We start from the raw sequence: 16507 nt of genomic DNA on the forward strand, positions 1-16507 counted from the left end.
TTTCCATCCTCCATGACTGCCAACACCTGTGCCTCCACCCTTGAAGGATTTAGGAGCCCAGCCGCCTTTGTTGGACTCCACCGCTGCCCACTTCCCTAACTTCCAGTGCTGTACATATATTAACAATTCTGCATACACTGTACAGTGCTACATAAACAATCATCATTCTCAAACGTCCACGTCTCCCACAACCAGATTACATGCTGAAAGCTTTTGCCATGGAATGACCTAGCAGTTTTTCTGTGTGGAATCCAGACTCCTAATCTGGGCAAGGAATCCATATGACTGGGCACTCATTTTTTAAAAATCTAGAAGGCAAGAGACAGGAGAAAATGGAGACTGGGAAAATCCATCCGACCATCCTGACATGATTTTTTGCCTCCAGAAGAGCATAAAATTTAGCTGAGGGGGCAGATTCTTCACCCTCCTCAGCTTCCAGATGCCAGCTAGTGCAGATTACAATAACCCCTTGGGGTTGGGCAAAGAATCAGGGGCGATAACTAGCTCTTGGACACCGCCTGTTAATTGTAACAGAGAAGCAGGGCCTAGATTTTGTGGGAGAGGCAAACGGTCTCCATTTTGGGTGGGGTCCAAAAGGTGGTAGTCTTTGCTGCCCAGCGTGGGCATACCTTAGGCAATTTACTTGACTGATCACATCACATTTCCACTCTGAAACTTGAGATAACGCCTTTGGAGGTACCACTATTTCCTCTGACCCTATCAGTTCTCACACACAAGCAGTGTCAGGCTGGGGGCAGTGGTTGGATGAATGAGCATCCGACGCAGTGGGTATTCACCCACGAAAGCTCATGGTCCAATACGTCTGTTAGTCTATAAGGTGCCACAGGACTCTTTGCTGCTGATTCAGTAGAGTGTTTTCTCCTCTGAATCAATGCCCCTTAATGGGTGCCGTGTTGCTGCAAAGGCTAGGTTTAGATGAATCATAACATTTAGAAGCTGGCCACTAAACACTGGCCATTTTCAGGTGTTCTGGCCCATTATGCTGACCTAAATTCCCCCGCTGTTTCAACTGCATATAGGGCTCCTTATGTCCTGCCCTAAACGATTATGTGACATTTTCCATGCTGTTAAACAGGTGCTACATTCGGCCCCAGATGTAGTTGGAAGCATTCCTATATTATATACCTCACAGAAATGTGGGGATGCTTTGTATATGTTTATAAAGTGCTTTGAGAGCCTTGGAAGAGAGGGTTTGCAGAAGCCAAAGGATTATGTAGGCAGTTTTTGGCTGTCACATTACCTAGTGTGCTGACTGAGATGGCCTTTCTCACTAGATGCTGCAAATAACAATGCATAAGTGGGTGACCAGAAATGGAAGTCTCATCAGAGGAGGCTCACACTGTGGCCTCTTTCATGCTGAAAAAGAATGGGACAGATCAAGAGAATCTCAGACGTTAGTGCTGGCAAAGACCGGTTAGATTCTAGTCCATCTGTTCTACTGATAATTTCACTCGATAACTGTCCTGTTCTGTTCTTTTCCTCTGAAGCATCTGGTACTGGTCACTGTTTGAAGACAGGATACTGGATTAGATGGACCATTGATCTGACCCAGTATGGCCATTTTTACATTCTTATGCAAGATTTCTCCTTGAAGGTCTCTTTTCAAAGGTTTGGTCCAGTCCCAAACGATAGGGCTTCCACAGTTCCTCAAGGAATCATTCCACAGTCCATCACATTTCATTCCCAGGGAACTCTCCATGAGTTTTACCCTAAAGTTCTCATCTCTTCATTCATCCCATTCCTGCTAGCTATTGTCCCCTCAGGCTACTTCCATCAACACCACTAACCCCTGAACAAGATGGTTGGTTTGCACATGGAAAACCCCTTCACTCCCAGGCTGTGAGAGAGACCCCCAGGAGAACCACCAGCTCCTGTCTCCCCATTCCTGCCTCTTTCATCATCCCCCCTCCTCACTTTGCCCTCCTCCCATCACCACTCAGCCACCATCCTTCCCTCCCCCAGGCACTCCTCTGTCAGCCCTTGCCGCCTCATCCGCCCCACTCTCCTCCCTGCCTTCTTCCATCATTCCTTAGCCCCAATTCCCTCATCCCCCTCCCCATCTGCACCCTATTCTCTTCCCTCACTCAGCCCCTTCCTCGCTCCCCTCCCTGCCTCATCAACCGCCTATTATACTCCTGAGCCCCTCCCCTCCTGAGTTCCATCCCCTCAGCCCCTTCCTCTTTGAAGCTCCCCTCCCTGCCCCATCAGCCACCTATTCTACTCATCACCCCCCTCCCCTCAGCCCCCCATTCCCCTCCCTACCCCCATTCTACTCCCCATCCCCGAGTCCCCTCCCTTCAGCCCATTCCCCTCAGCCCCTTCCTTTTCCGAGCTCCCCTCCCTGCCCCATCAGCCCCCTATTCTACTCCTCATCCCCCTCCCTTCATTCCCTCCCCTCAGCCCCCCATTCCCCTCCCGAGTCCCCTCCCTTCAGCCCCCCATTCCCCTCAGCCCCTTCCTTTGCCAAGCTCCCCTCCCTGCCCCATCAGCCCCCTATTCTACTCATCCCCCTCCCTTCATCCCCTCCCCTCAGCCCCCATTCCCCTCCTGAGCCCCCTCCCCTCAGCCCCCATTCCCCTCCCAGCCCCCTATTCTACTCATCCCCCTCCCTTCATCCCCTCGCCTCACCCTCATTCCCCTCCTGAGCCCCCTCCCCTCAGCCCCCCATTCACCTCCCCTCAGTCCCCTATTCTACTCCCCATCCCCCTCCCTTCGTTCCCCTCCCGTGCCCCTCCCCCATCAGCCTATTCTCCTCCGTCCCCGCCCCCCTCCTGAGGCCCCCATTCCCTTCAGCCCCACCAACCCCCTCCCCTTCGCCGCAGTGGCGCTGGCACTGCGCATGCGTGGCCGCGGCGGCGGCTCCCAACGAGGGGGAGGGGGAGGCCGCTCGCACCGCCAGCGCGCGCCACCTAGGAGAGCGGGCACAGCTCGCCCCCTTTGCCCCCGCCCCCGGCCGCTCGAACGCTTCGCTCTCCTACCTCATTGGCTGAGGCTGGCTGGAAGGCGTTAGCGCGAGTCTCCTTCCTTAACTCCCATTGGCTGAGCGCGCGAGTCCTGAGGCTGTGAGGGGGGGCGGAAGGGAGAGCCCTGAGATACTTTCCCATTGGTTGCCGCGCCGAAAGGAGTGGGCGGGGTTACATCGGGACCGTCTCAACGCGTTGGCCGAGGCATGCGTCAGGTTTCTTCCCATTGGGTGAACGTGCTTGGGGCTCCACCCTCCTTGGCTCCACCCTCCTTGCCCTGATTGGCTGTGCAGCTCAGAAGCGCAGGGGAAGGCGTGGCTGCGCCGCTGGGGGAGGGGGCGGCCGGGCGGTTGAGCGCGAGCCCCGCTAGGTCCCGCCCATTGACCGAGGCAGGCGCGAAGCGCGCGCGGTGGAGTTGGAGCGAGAGCGCGCGAGCTGCTGCCTGCCGCGGGGGCGCGCGCAAGGGGGAGCGCGAGCGTCTCCCTCCCACACAGTAGCGGCGGCGGCGGCGGTTCCTTTGTCCCCCCCAGAAGGAGACCCCGGGCCGCCCGCCCGCCCGCTCCCCCCCCGGCGGGGATGGACCCCGCGAGCGGCTCCTCCAGGGACGGGCACGGTAAGTCCGGGAGGCCGGGCACGCCGCGTGGGGGGGGCCGGCCGGCTCCCCCATTGAATGAAATGGCGGGGAGGAGCGAGGTGCTGAGGGGGCTACGGCGGCCCGGGCAGGTCAAGAGGCCTCCGTGATTTCCCTTTGCGAGAGCTCGGCCAGCCCATTGTGTGGGACGGGAGCAATTAATAACCCCCCCACACACACACACTACCCTCGCCCCTCCCCCCATCAGCATCCTCCCGTCCCCGGGGCCCTGCCCCCCTTAACCCCCACTGACACCCCCATTAACCCCCGGGGCCCTGCCCCCATCAACCCNTTCTTATCACACTGTCTGTACTCGGCTAGCTTGATTATCACTTCAAAAGCTTTTTTTCTCTTAATTAATTGGCCTCTCAGAGTTGGTAAGACAACTCCCACCTGTTTATGCTCTCTGTATGTGTGTATATATATCTCCTCATTATATGTTCCATTCTATATGCATCCGAAGAAGTGGGCTGTAGTCCACGAAAGCTTATGCTCTAATAAATTTGTTAGTCTCTAAGGTGCCACAAGTACTCCTGTTCTTCTTTTTGCGGATACAGACTAACACGGCTGTTACTCTGAAACTTCCTGGAGAGACACTCCTGTTCTCATATGTTGGGGGAGGAGGATGAAAGGTGCACCGTGAGCAGCAGCAGCTGCACCAAAAAGGCCCATAACCACAGGCAACTCCACGGGCAAAGCCCATTGTCAGATGTGTTGGGGGAAGGGGTGAAAAAGAATTGCCCCAGTTCCACTCAGCTCATTTACATGAATTTGAGGGTGGGACCAATTTAAAGAGGATCTACTCACAAAGCCAATTCATAACCACCCCCTCTGCCCACAGCATTCTCCTCCCCTCCACCCCCGTGGTTTTCTAATACACACAAAGCACATTTAAATATGAATGGTTTCAATATGTAGCACAACTTCCAATTGGAAATAAAGGCAATATTTACTGATGGGCCCCAATATTCTAATGGTGGGTTTTAACTGTTCTCCTTTATCTCCTGTTTTGGGGGCAAATTTATATTACCTTTGTTGATCACACACCAGTTAACAATGTAGTCTATTGTTTTAAGGCAGAGGCTCTTTGTTATACTTTGTAACATGTAGCAGGTTTTTTAGTAACTGTCAAATATATTAGCGAACACACTTTTTTGTGGTGTGTGTTTCTAGTGATCATTCAAATAAAAAGTCTTTTAATTCAACATTCAAAACCTGCATTATCTTAAAAAATGTAGGGCATTTTGTGATGTGTATAAACTTGACACAAATATTAGCCTGTGTTGAAGTCTGAGACATTTAACTATATATTAAATATCTAGTTCTAAATGTTAGATGTTTTTACAAATTCCCATCTTTGAGAGAGAAATTACCCTAAGTATCTGAATTTCTCTTCTGCATAATTGTTTTGATGTCCAGATATTAGGTGCCCTATCTTTATTTTAAAATACAACCCAATTTTCTGCATATCTCCTTCAGAGACGGAGGAGAGTGACAGATTTGACATTTGCTGGGAGGATTTCTTCAGGTTTTTCACTTCGTTTGTGATTGGTAGACTGGATGTATATCTTCATATGTTTTACATTCATCTTTCTTTGGTCCCCCAGTGTAATGACGGATAAATGGTATGTAGCGTGTTCAGATCGCTGTGACTGTGCTATGCTAATCTTCTTGCCATTAAAATATGAAAGGGGATTGGCAAGTTAACTGAGAGAATCTGTTAATTTTCTGTGTTAAAATAATTTATATTTTCCTTTTTCAAAGATCAGAATCTAAAGAGAAGCAGAAGTGGGGATATAATTAAAGGATTTGTGCAGCTGTTTTTTAAAATTCATGAGTTGCATTAAGATCATATCAAAACGAGTGGCTTTTAAGTGTCTTGTAGCATATTTGATTACCTTTCTACACAGGTTGGGTTTTCAGCATAGTGGAATGTGCCTATCACAGCAGACAATTTAAGGAGGTCATCTCCAAGTGAGACTTCTGTGGCATATTTCCTTATTCTTTACAGCTGGTATTTTCAAAGCAGTTGAGGGGATTTGGGTACCTGACTCCTTTGTATCCCATCCTTTGTGTAATTCAGGGATGAACATCAAGAAGAGAAAATGTGCCTTAATTTTATTTTTAATGCCTGAATGGTTTTCAAAGGTTTTAAAACCTTCCCATGACTTTTATTCCTGTGTAATGAGAATTCTGCTATCATTTTCTCTGCCAAAGAAAACTCAAAAATAAAGCTGATACACCACAAATTATAAAAGATACTTTAGCAAATAACTGTTAAAATTGTAAATGCTTAGTTTGTTAACAACTAAAACAGTAACGTTTTTGAAGCAAGCAAGTTTTCTTTCAGACTAGATAATTAAAAACAGAAGAATGGCAGTACTGGGTCAGAACAATGGTCCATCTAGCCAGTATCTTGTCTCTGACCGTGACCAGTGCCAGATGCTTCAGAGGGAATGAACAGAACAGGGCAATTTTGAGTGATCCATCCCCTGTCACCCAGTCCCAGTTTCTGGAGTTGGAAATTTAGGGACATGGGGTTGCAGCTCTGACCATCTTGACTAATAGCCATTGGTGGACCTCTCCTCCATGAATGTAGCTAATTCTCTTTTGAAGCCAGTTATACTTTTGGTATGCACAACATCCTATGGCAACAAGTTCCACAGGTAGACTGTGCATTTTGTGAAGAAGTACCTCCTATTGTTTGTTTTTAAACCTGCTGGCTATTTAATCGGTTAACGCCTAGTTCTTGTGTTATATGAAGAGGTAAATAGTCACTTTCTCCACACCAGTCATGATTTTACAGACCTCTATCATATCTCCCCTCTTAGTTGTCTCTTTTCTAAGATGAACAGTCCCAGTCTGTTTTAATCTTTCCTCGTATGGAAGCTGTTCCATACCTTAATAATTGTGTTGCCCTCCTTTCCACCTTTTCCAGTTCTAATGTATCGTTTGAGATGGGATGACCAGAACGGCACATAGTATTCAAGGTCTAGACGTACCATGGATTTATATAGAGGCATTATGATATTTTCTGTTTTATTATCTATCCCTTGCCCACTGATTCCTAATGTTCAATTAGCCTTCTTACCTGCTGCTGCACATTGAGTGGATGTTTTCAGAGAACTCTCCACAGTGACTCTAAGATCTTTGTTGAGTGGTAACAGCTCATTTAGACCCCATCATTTTATATGTATAGTTGGGATTATGTTTTCCAATGTGCATTACTTTGCATTGATCAGCATTTGAATTTCATCTGCCATATTGTTGCCCAGTCACCAAGTTTTGAGAGATCCTTTTGTATCTCTCAGTTAAATCCAAAGATGATTACAATCTTTTCTAATTTTGTATTGTCTGAAAATTTTGCCATCTCATTGTTTACCCCTTTTCTCTATCATTCATGGACATGTTGAACAGCATAAGTCCCAGGACAGATCCTGGGAAGACCCCGCTATTTACTTTTCTCCATTGTGGAGATTGATCATTTATTCCTACCCTTTGTTTCCTATCTTTTAAACAGTTACTGGTCCATCAGAGCATCAGTGAATTACAATAGTACCTTCTGGCCTTATAATGTGAATCTAAAAATGCACAAGAATGCTTTGGAAATAGGAAAAGCATTACAAATAAATTAAATATGTTTTCTGTGATCAAGAGAGAAGTAATGGTTCTCTAAGGTGGTACTATATTAATTTTTATTTTGATTGAAATTATGGCTGTGAAATAAATAAGATGTTTTTGGGTGGAGAGAAATCTGAGATCCCTGCTGCTTTAACAAACACATTCACACAAAGATCACTAGTTTTGATTCTTGAGGCAGTGAATATTTTATAATATTCCTTTAGCACTCGGGGTTTTGGTCTAGATCAGGGCTCAGCTGTGCTAGGCTGAGTACAAATACAGAATTGTCCATCAGCCCTGCCCACCAGAAAAGATGACTATTCTGAAGGGTTCGGGGAGTTGGAGACAGTCACCTATATACATTTTAAATGAAATATGGAGTTTTTGTAATATTTCAATAAACGTTGAATTTATTCAGCTGCACCTCATTATGTTAGAATAGCACCTGGGACCTCCAATCAGGGTCAGAACAAACCATTGGGTCACCCTGAACAAATATTTAACATTGTTCTTACAAAGTGTACTTTACAAACACGCAACAAAAAGACAGTCCCTGCCAGTATCTGTTTGTAGTGGATTGGAGCTGGAGAACATAGAAACCAGAGCAGTGATGATGATCCATGCATAAGGGGCAGCATAGAAGAAAGCAAAAAGGTGTTTGTGGGAGGAGTGAAAAGTGGCAATTGAGGCTGGCATCTGTGTAAGGTGTGGGTTGTGATGAGATAAGAGTGGATAAGTAGGGAGGGGCAGAGTTGTAATGGGCCTTGGAGGTTAGATATCTTCACTAATAGCTGGTGCTTTTCATCAGTAGATCTCAAAGTGCTTTACAAAGGAGTTCAGTATAATTGTCCCCATTTCACAGATTGTGAAACTGACGCATACATAACTTGTTCAAGGTCACCCAGCAGGACATTGGCAAGCCAGGACTAGAACTCGGGTCTCTTGAGTCCGACTTCAAGTCCAGTGCTCCATCCACTAGCCACACAGCCGCCTAAGCTTCCCCATTAGGGTTTATCTCAGCCAGCTAACACAGGTTAAAACGATAACTTCCCTGTCAATGCTAGGATTACAACATGGGTTTAAAAATGCACTTTTTCTCCTCGTACAGATGCAGCCAAAGAGGGGAGTGATGTGGTCAGTGTTTTGTATGGAATGACTGTTTATTTGTATTGTGGAGGTGCCTCGCAGCCCCATTGAGCTAGGTGCTGTACAGATATAAACAAACATAATCTCGGCCCCAAAGAGCTCAGTATCTGAATATAAAACAGATACAGACAGATGGGGGAGGACAAGGAAACAGTGTTATATTTTCAACCCCAGAATGCAAAAGGGTAAATAAGTGACAAATTTCACGATACCTAGAACTGGTCATTTCCCTTAGAAGAATTTTTTTCTGTATTTTAATGGAAAGGCAAATAAGTTAAAATCCATTAAGTGCAGCAATTGTTAGTTTCCCATTTAGAGAGACATAGCACAAATTGTATTAACATTTTGTAGAACACTTAAGTGTCTGGCTCTCCACCAGCAAAACTTGTTTTAGTGAAATGCAGCAGTTCTTATAGCATTAGAAAGTCTGAAAGGAGGTGAGCCAGTCATTTTACATCTTGACAAAGCAGATCTGTTTATTGGATAAACATGAGTTTTAGACAGAATAGTAATGACCAGTTTTCTTCTACAGCACTGAATTAAAAACTGGTAATCCTGAGACCTCAATCCCTCCTCCATCACCACATGGGCTCTGGGCTGTGAGATATCAGAGACCTCAATGTCCACAGGTAAGTTCTGGGCTACTGACGTGTTCATCTCTGGTCCAGTATTGATATTTTACGTGCTACAGACGTGAGTTTTAATTGTGGTTTATTGAAATATCACTTAGCTGACATTAGAAAGCAGAGTATCTTTCAGTTTCAGTCACATTAGAAATATGTTTGAGGAGCATATAAAGCAGGGGAGAGAGAATTTTAGTGTTGCTGCATTTTCAGATCTGTAGTGAACTGAACTGGGCGTCCTGTTAGAAAAATGGGGCTGTAGTGTCATTTCAGGTCTTTCGGATTCCTTTGCTGGTTCTAAGAGCAGACTTTCTTTCTAGCTAGAGCACTTAAATTACATTCGTATTCCTTGAAGTACGGTATCATTTCATTGTGGTGCATTTGCTCAAAGCAATATTTTGTCCTTGAAAGCATTTGAAATCCTAGTATGGTGCAACTGGCAGATCACATTATCTGTTGACAGCAAGAGAATGAAATACATAACTTACAACTGTGCCAATAAAGAATATGTCCCTTCATAAATGTCATTGACCATTTGTAAGCTGCAGGTTTGTAGGGTCAGCCATTGCAAGCTATGAATCTCCTGCAGTGAATTGGGGCTCAGTCTTTTGTAGGTAATTGGGTAGTGTCCTCCTTTTTTGTCAAAATAAGATTTAAATTGTTCTTTGTTTTCCATTAGCTGTTTGGAGGGGAGAAGTTGTGTGGGTTTGTTTTGGGGGTTTTTTGTGCTTTTTTTTTTTTTTAAGGAAAGGGAAGAGGAAAATTGGTAAGATTTCTGAGGACTGGAGAGACACATGAGTGGAAAGACAATAGTCTAGATACAAATGCCAAAAACCCATCTACAGCTGAACAAATACTATGATAAATGATGGACTTTGACTTTCTGGCTTTCGTTTGGAATGTTTATCACTGGACACTAGTCATTTTAAAGATGTAACTTTTAAACAAGAACTTAGCCACTTAGGTGTGTTTACATGTACACAAGAGAAATAAACAAACTAAATCCAGAATTTAAAATATCCAAAGGTTTAAGTAACATTGTAGGTAGGCTTTTTAATAGTGCTTTGCTTTTGTTCTGAATGGGAATATTCTAAACACTGGAATAAATTGCCTAGGGAGGTTGTGGAATCTCCATCTCTGGAGATAATCATTTATCTAACCTACTCCTAAGTATCAGGGATGGTCTAGACAGTATTTGGTCCTGCCATTAGGGTAGGGGACTCGACTTGATCTCTCGAGGTCCCTTCCAGTCCTAGAATCTATGACTAAGCCTTAAGAATCCTAAGGTTTAAACACTAATGTTGCATGCCTTTGCATTGCTTGATAACTGTTCTGTGAGCAGGATTCTAATGAAAGGCATCTTTAGAGTGGAAAAGAATCCATAATGTACTAAAATGTGCAGTCTTCTAATGGAGCAAACCATTTGCACAGAAGAAAAATCTTACCAGGAAGAAAATCTAGTCGGTGGCTGGCTAGCCATCAGGAACAGAACTGAAACCCAAACTTCTTGAATATGGGAGAGGGCTAAACACAGTGGCACTGTGTAGCGAGTTTATCAGTACCGTTGGTAAATTTGCTCCCAGTGACAGCTGTGACTAAATATCTGTTTCTTTTAAATTCTGACTCATTTGTGCTCAGGTCTGACTGTTTGAAGAGGAAACCTCCACTGTGTCCAGGATTGGAAGGATTAGATTTTTGTTGGCAAATGTTGGTAAACGTCAATTTCACTGTATATGCATAAACCACCAAAAAAAAGTCTATTGAGGAATCATCAAAATGTACAGAGAGTAAGAAAAGGACTTCTTGAGAACTTAGAGTTTGGTTGAAGAATATTTACTTTGTATTTTACATGTAATGTTGATAATTTGTGTTTTAACAGTTATGAAGCTTTAACTTTTTTAATCTCAGCATCTGCTATCATTAAATTATTGTCTGACCCCCTATTAATTTCCTACAACTCTGAAAATCTAAATAGATAAAAATTGGGGGGAAAAATGCTTAAATTTTCACAGTTGCATTAAATTAGAGGTTTTATGTCAATAAAATTGGGAAAGAATGCTTAAAATAAATTATAGATTGATATTATCAATCTTTAAATGATTAAAAAAACCCAAATTTTGCCAAGCCTCATTATATCAAACTAAAATCTGGACTCCACTTGCCTTCCCATTTTCTTTTCTACATTTCCTTAACATATTTGTATCAAAACCATGCATTGCTCCTTTATAGTCTTGTCTGCATTTAATTCTGTGGAGTAAGCAAAATTAATTTGTGACCTCATAGTCACTTTTGGTGATGTAATAGATACAGGCTTATGACTTCACAGCAGGATCAACAGAAGGTGAGGGTGAAAGGATGCAGGCAGACTTCCTTTGTGCCTTTTAATAAGTGCTACGCACGTCTTTGATTAAAAACGTTGTTATATCCATTCCCTCTTCTTGTGATCAAGAATTATTAATCCCAGAGATTAGTTACTGTGCAACTCTTTCTTCCTTGTCACCTCCTTGCATTGTCTTTTTGTCTCTGGCTCTCTACAAATTCTTCCACTGAGCTGCATTTAGTTGAGGTCTAAGCTTTCAATGAATTTCATTGCTAATGCAAACTTGCCCCAGATTTCTAACCTCAGAGGTCCCAAAGGAATGCTGGAGGCAAAAACCCAAACGTGTCACAATGTAGTGAGTGACTGCCACTACCTCTGTAGTTGTGATTCAGGAATCAAACTGGACATGAGGTTTACTCAAATGCCATAAGGCCTCATGGAACAAAAGAATCTGCTCCAAATTCCTAAACCTTTGGCCTTATGCAGCGAAGCAGTGTCAACTGTTTGTTTGCAGGAGGGATAGCTCAGTGGTTTGAGCATTGGCCTGCTAAGCCCAGGGTTGTGAGTTTAATCCTTGAGGGGGCCACTTAGGGATCTGGGGCAAAATCAGTACTTGGTCCTGCTAGTGAAGGCAGGGGGCTGGACTCTATGACCTTTTGGGATCCCTTCTAGTTCTATGTGTTAGGTCTCTCCCTCTCTCTTTTTTTTAATATAATATAATATATTAATGAAGAGGTGGTGACATTGGGAATAGTAAGATGAGGGAGGGCAGAGGGTGGACAGGGGATACGGGCAAGGAATGTGGCATTCTAAAGATCCACTTTCTTCAAACCCATGTGTAAGGGTACGGACTCACCCCTGTGGCGCCTCCTGCTGGTTGTCCAGGGAATTAGCTCTCCAGCCTCTGGAGTGCCCTCTGCAGGCCGGTGATCCGCCTTGTCCTCTTCCTCAGGCTCCCGTGTCCCTCCCAGGACCCCGGTGCCCCTTGCTCTGGGTGTTGCCCCCTGGCAGTACCCACACGCTAGGTCTCCCCTCCCAGGGGAACTCCCACCCACTATCCCCACCTTGCCTCAGCACTAGGCCACTGCCAGTCACCAACTAGCCCCCGCTCCCTGGGACAGACTGCAGTATAGGCCACTCATCACTGGCAAGGGGGGTTTGGACCTGCTGCCTTGGCCTAGCCCTCGGCTGCCCTCTGCAACCCCCAGTACCCCTTAGCCTTCTCCTAGGCCACAGCCTGGGGCTTTTCAGGCTGGAGCTCCCCAGCCTTTCCCCAGCCCTGCTCCACCCAGGTACTCTGTGTTTAGCTCCCTGTAGCCAGGCCCTTCTCTCTCTAAAGGCAGAGAGATACTCTTCTGAGCTCCTGGCTCCCAGTCTCTTATATAGGGCCAGCTGAGGCCTGATTGGGGCATGCCAGCTGTGGCTACTTCCCCAGTCAGCCCAGTAGCTTTTCCCTTTGCCCCAGCCCTCTGCCAGGGCTGTTTTAAACCCCTCTGCAGGAACAGGGTAACCACCCCGCTACACCATGTTGCAGCCAATAAGAAACATTTGCCCCCTGGACACAGCACGTCTCAGGGCACAATTTGGTCCAATTTTTACAACGTGCAATTGCGTCTCTTATCTAAGTGCAAGTAGACGCTGTAATCTGCAGGAAGTTTTAATTGAGGGGAAACCACATCTCAGTGCAGATAACTAATTTGTCTAATTTATCTCAGATTACCCTTTGTTGGAGTTAGCAGCCTTGCTTGATATCTGACACCTTTATATCTTTCAGGCTTGATTACTGCAAGTAACATCTGATGTTTGGTAGTAAATCTGGTAAGGTAACAGCCCTCATGTTAAAAAAGAACCACCTGTTTAGAACAAACTTCCCCAAACTGATGAGAGACAGTTGGGGATACTTACGTTTTTACAGGTCTCTGACAAGCAGAATTTTGAATTTTAGAGATAAAATTGATATATAAAAATTAGGGCTCTCATTTAATTGCAGTTAACTCATGCAATAAATCGCAATTACTTTTCAGTTAAAAAATTTTTTAATCACGATTAATCGCACAGTTAAACAATAGAAACCAATTGAAATTTATTAAATATTTTGGATGTTTTTCTATGTTTTCATAATTGTAATTGTGTTGTAATTGAAATCAGTGTATATTATTTTTTATTACAAATATTTGCACTAAAAATGATAAAAGAAATAGTATTTTTTAATTCACCTCATTCAAGTACTGTAGTGCAATCTTTGTCATGAAAGTGCAATTTACAATGTAGATTTTTTTTAGTACATAGCTGCAATCAAAACCAAAACAATGTAAAACTTCAGAGCCTACAAGTCCAGTCAGTCCTACTTCTTGTTCAGCCAATCGCTAAGACAAACAAGTTTGTTTACATTTACAAGAGATAATGCTGTCCTCTTCTTATTTACAATGTCACCAGAAAGTGAGAACAGGCATTTGCCTGGCACCTCTGTAGCCAGCATTGCAAGGTATTTACGTGCCAGATACGCTAAACATTTGTATGTCCCTTCATGCTTTGGCCACCATTCCAGAGGACATGCTTCCATTCTGATGACACTCATTTGAAAAAAAATAATGTGTTAATTACATTTGTGACTGAACTCCTTGGGGGAGAATTGTATGTCCCCTGCTGTTTTACTTGCAGTCTGCCATATATTTCATGTTCTAGCAGTCTGGGATGATGACCCAGCACATGTTATTCATTTTAAGAATACTTTCACTGCAGATTTCACAAAATGCAGTGAAGGTACAGTACCAATGTGAGATTTCTAAAGATAGCTACAGCACTTGACCCAAGATTTAAGAATCTGAAGTGCCTTCCAAAATCTGAGAGGGACAAGATGTAGAGCATGCTTTCAGAAGCCTTAAAAAAAGGAGCAACAGTCCAGTGTGGAAAATACAGAACCTGAACCATCAAAAAAGAAAATCAACCTTCTGCTGGTGCCATCTGACTCAGATAATTTTAAATTAACATGTGTCGTTCTCACTGCTTTGAATTATTATCGAGCAGAACCCATCATCAGCATGGATGCATGTCCCCTGGAAGGGTGGTTGAAGCATGAAGGGACATATGAATCTTTAGCGCATCTGGCACGTAAATATCTTACGATGCCAGCTACAACAGTGCCTGGAGAATGCCTGTTCTCACTTTCAGGTGACATTGTAAACAAGAAGCGGGCAGCATTGTCTCCTGCAAATGTAAACAAACTTGTTTGAGCGATTGGCTGAACAAGAAGTAGGACTGAGTGGACTTGCAGGCGCTACAATTTTACATTGTTTTATTTTTGAATGCAGTTTCTTGTACATAATTCTACATTTGTAAGTTCAACTTTCATGATAAAGAGATTGCACTACAGTACTTGTATTAGGTGAATTGAAAAATACTATTTACTTTGTATTCTGTAATTGAAATCAATATATTTGAAAATGTAGAAAAATACAAAAATATTTAAATAAATGGAATTCTATTGTTTAACAGTGCGATTAATTGCAATTAACTTTTTTTAATCGCTTGACAGCACTAATATATGAAGAACATAGGGTTTGTAAGACTGGATCTGACCCAAGGACCATCTAGCCCAGAATCCCATCTCTGTCAGTAGTCAGTACCACATGCTTTTGAGGAAGGTGCAAAGAACTATGCAGTAGCAATGTGAGATAATTTGCCCCCCATGAGGGTCTCATCCTGGTCTGTAACAGTTAGAGATTGGCTTAAACCCTGAAGCATAAGGTTTCATATTCCTTTCGCAAATTTTGTTCTGATCACTCTGAATGTTTTTATATCCATATACATGTCCCTCTTTTTGAAGCTTGCTAAATTCTTGAGAAACTTCCTTATTTTCTATCATGCTTACAGATAAGGGAGGGAGAGGAGGGACAGAAAATAAGGAAGGGGTTAACACTGGAACCTTATCTAGCAACATTGATTACCATCTAGTATTGAGCAATTGACAGTGTCTTACAGAGAGAGATCTAGAATAAACATTCTACTTTATCAACACTCTGATCATAAAAGACAAACACAAATCCTTGAAGAGTAGTATATTTTTCTCCCGCAGAACAAGAAGCTCAAGAATTCTCAAATATTTAAGCAATACAGCTTGCAAAGTAATTATAAAAAAAAAAAAGACTTTGAATTGTTCTTTTCATGACTGTGTCGGAGACATTAAATTTAAAAAGCCTCCATTAACAACCCAAATCTAGTATTTTAAACACTGAGGTTTGTTATTGTTGATAATATAGCAGAACAGGTTTGCATTCTGTTCTTTCAGTTCCCACTTATGGTACCTTTTTGTGCTCTCAGCTGCAATATGTGTCAGAGCATGAAATCCAGAAATGGATTTGGTTTCCCATGTGGCAGTCGGTTGTAAACATTTACGTGCTCCAGTGTAGATTGACAGCTCTAAGAGAGCTGATTCTGGCGGGGAATTGTGTACATCTTTTCCCCAGACTCCTTGCTCTGAAAAGCTCTATAACTTGAGAAATGATAACACTGCATCCTTGTGGTTTTTATTTTTAAATCAGAAGTTTAATTTATATTGCCTGCCTCACAGGCAAGTGAAGCTTTTCTTGCGTAATCTGTTAGACTTTAATCTGGTCTGGGCAGTGACTATCTAGGCATTTTCTATCCTGTGGAAACTTCAGTATGGCCACGTTGATAAGTGAGACTGCAGGGATGCTACAGGTTTTGCCTCCATAACTCATTCTGACATGGCTGGGAGCAAAGAAGCATGAGCAAAACTGAATACAATAAACGTTTTCTTCCCCATGGCTTATGTTAACTGGGGATTGTGTTCTCTTTAACCATCGGGAATCTTTAAAAATATTTATAGTCAAACCTTTCCCCATACTTGAAATGAAAGTGATTTTCAGTTGTAGAAATTGTAGGGTTGCTATCTGGACTCTTCTGATGGAAATATGCAGATGTGTGACTTGGAATTTTTATTCCAAACTGTACTTTGGAGCTACTGTTTCCATTGAATTTAACAGATTTTAACATACAAATGCAATAGTGGTTGCAGTTGTTGTTAACCCAGTATTTCCACCTACCTGCGTTTTTGATGTATCAAAAATACAATCTGTTATGTCAATTTTTGTTTAAGAAAGGGACTTTCTAATTTAAATGGAAAAATAAATGAAACCTGGCCACATTTATTATCAGACAG

At 43.4% G+C, this 16507-nt stretch overlaps 1 protein-coding gene across 9 annotated transcripts in view; it reads left to right on the forward strand.

Annotated features, from left to right (window-relative positions):
* Positions 1-3446: 3446 nt before the first annotated feature.
* The window catches only part of SMARCA4 (SWI/SNF related, matrix associated, actin dependent regulator of chromatin, subfamily a, member 4), a 57653-nt gene continuing 44592 nt past the window's right edge, over positions 3447-16507 (forward strand). For all 9 annotated transcript variants that reach the window (XM_034791984.1, XM_034791989.1, XM_034791985.1 and 6 more), the window contains exons 1-2: positions 3447-3597; positions 8915-9011. The gene's annotated coding sequence lies outside the window, so the exon portion shown is untranslated. The remainder of the gene's footprint in view (positions 3598-8914; positions 9012-16507) is intronic.

The sequence above is a fragment of the Trachemys scripta genome, chromosome 16 (genome assembly GCF_013100865.1).
Source record: "Trachemys scripta elegans isolate TJP31775 chromosome 16, CAS_Tse_1.0, whole genome shotgun sequence".
In the NCBI taxonomy this organism is placed as follows: domain Eukaryota; kingdom Metazoa; phylum Chordata; order Testudines; family Emydidae; genus Trachemys; species Trachemys scripta.